Source organism: Rattus norvegicus, chromosome 10 (genome assembly GCF_021556685.1).
Source record: "Rattus norvegicus strain SHRSP/BbbUtx chromosome 10, alternate assembly SHRSP_T2T, whole genome shotgun sequence".
NCBI lineage: Eukaryota > Metazoa > Chordata > Mammalia > Rodentia > Muridae > Rattus > Rattus norvegicus.
In genome coordinates, this window is record NC_141543.1 from 76,021,321 (window position 1) to 76,023,647 (window position 2,327).

General features: G+C 43.6%; 1 pseudogene across 1 annotated transcript; it reads right to left on the minus strand.

The window, feature by feature from the left end:
• Positions 1 to 965: 965 nt before the first annotated feature.
• LOC134480843 (large ribosomal subunit protein eL21-like) lies at positions 966 to 1,529 on the minus strand (annotated as a pseudogene). The gene has a single exon (XR_015631270.1). The product of XR_015631270.1 is annotated as a large ribosomal subunit protein eL21-like (transcript).
• Between the last annotated feature and the right edge of the window lie 798 nt (positions 1,530 to 2,327).

Sequence of the window (2,327 nt, forward strand, 5' to 3'; positions counted from 1 at the left end):
AATGGTCTAAGACGGAGAAGAAAGCCCCATGAATGAAGTAATTCCTACAGCAGTAGCATAGATTACCTGGTCGGTGTTGTACAATCATTATCAGGGTATGTTTACAGGTTTTTATCATCACACTAATAAAAATTCTGAACATTCTAACTCCACATTCTCCTACTTTCTGTCTCTGACTCTGCCTACTCTAGACACTTAGTGTAGCAGGCCACGGTGACTCATGCCTTTAGTCTCAACACGGGATATAAAGCAGGGGAAGACCAGGTAAAGGCCATTCTCTGCTACCCGGCAGGTTCAAGACCAGTCTGAGCAGTCTATGTCAAGCAAACAAAGCAAAACAAACTAGATATTTAGTAGAATTATTTAACAGTACTGCTTTTATGTCTGACTTATTATTAAGATGGTTTCAAGTTATAACAGTCATCAGACTTGCATTCTTGCGTGTGTGTGTGTGTGTGTGTGTGTGTGTGTGTGTGTGTGTGTGTGTGTGTGTGCGTGTGTGTATTTCATGTGGGTAAATGTATTCGAACCTCAATGCGTGCCCATGCACTTGGAGGCCAGAAAACAACCTCATGCATTATTCTCAGGAATACGTCAGCCTTATTTTCTGAGGCAGAAGGTCTCACTGGCCTGGAGCTTTCCAAGTAATTGGGACTTGCTGACTGTTGAGCTCCCCAGTGCTGGGATTGAAAGCATGTGTTACCGCAGCAAGTCGTTGTTCTTACTGTCAGTTTGTTTTTGGTTTTTTTTTTTTTTCTTTTTTTTCGGAGCTGGGGACTGAACCCAGGGCCTTTTGCTTGCTAAGCAAGCGCTCTACCACTGAGCTAAATCCCCAACCCCGTCAGTTTGGTTTTTAATGTGTGTTCTGAAGACTCGGGTCCTTATGTTTCCACTGTAAGCATATAACTGAGCCATTCTCTCCAGCTCTGATTCTTCTTCTTCTTCTTTTTTTTTTTTTTAAGGAGAAGACTTTGCAGTCCAGGTTCTTTATTTCCTTTGTATACATTAGGCCATGAATTCGTATGGAATGGGCTCCAGCAGCTCAGGCTCCTTTCCGTTAGTCCTCACAAAGTGGGCTTCTCTGGGTGGCGCAGGCTGGCGCTTCAGCTGAACCCAGGTGCCCTTCTCTTTGGCTTCCTTTTTCTTCTGATCGTTCTCCTTCACCCGCTTCAGGAAGCTGTCTCTGCTCTTTGAGTGCTTGATGTGCTCAATCTGCACATTGATCCTCTTGGCCAGAATCTTGCCTTTAACTTGCTTGTTTACAATGATGCCCACGGCATGCTGGGTGACATTGTAGACTCTTCCGGTTTTGCCATGGTAACACTTATGGGGCATTCCTTTTTGAACAGTGCCCATTCCCTTGATGTCTACAATATCACCCTTCTTGTAGATTAGCATGTATGTGGCCAAAGGAACGACTCCATGTTTCCTAAAAGGTCTAGAGAACATATACCGAGTACCCCTCCTCTTTCCTTTTGTGTTCGTCATTTCGGCGAGTTATTGGAAGATGGCTGCCCCGGCGGAAAGGCTCTGATTCTTCTTTAAGGCTTACTAATATTCTACTGTGTATACATACCATGCATCTGTTTACCCATTCCAATGTTGGTGAACATCTAGGTTATTCTACCTTTTGGCAAGTGAGACTGTCATTGCTATAAGCAAAAAAAAAAAAAAAAAAAAAAAAAAAAATGCAATGATCTGTTTGCACCCCTACTTTCAGTTGTCCGGGGGATGTACTCAGAAGCTGGGGCATATGGTAATTTCATATGTAACTTTTTGAAGAACTGCCAAAATATTTTCCGTGCATGTGCACCCACTTTCTCACCACACAGGCTGTGCAGGAGGGTCCCAGGCTCTCCACATCCTGGCCAGTGCCAGTTATTTCCCATGTTTGAAAAAAATATTATAGCCATTCTAATGTATGTGAAGGGCTTTGGAAATATTTCGGTGTATCATAAAAATTTACTTTAGAGGAGCTGGACATGGTGGCACATGCAGTGGCACGCGACTTTATTCCAAGCATTCAAGAGGTAGAGGCAAGCAGATCTCTGAGTTCAAGGCCAGCCTGACCTATATAATAGGCTCCAGGCCTTGAACTCACATCCAACCCCAGCCTGGTTCTATGTGAAAACATACAGCTATGTTTTAAGTGAAAGAAACAAGTAGATTGTCCCTTGCTTTTGCATTCAAAACTCTCTGTTCTGAAGGAATAACAGCCTGAGTGGAGACAGCACAGTCGGACTAGGACTGGAAGAGAGTTTTCCCGGTTTTTGAGATCAGCCAGTTTCCCTGCAGAGAAGAAAAATGGAGCAAAGCTTGCACAGAAG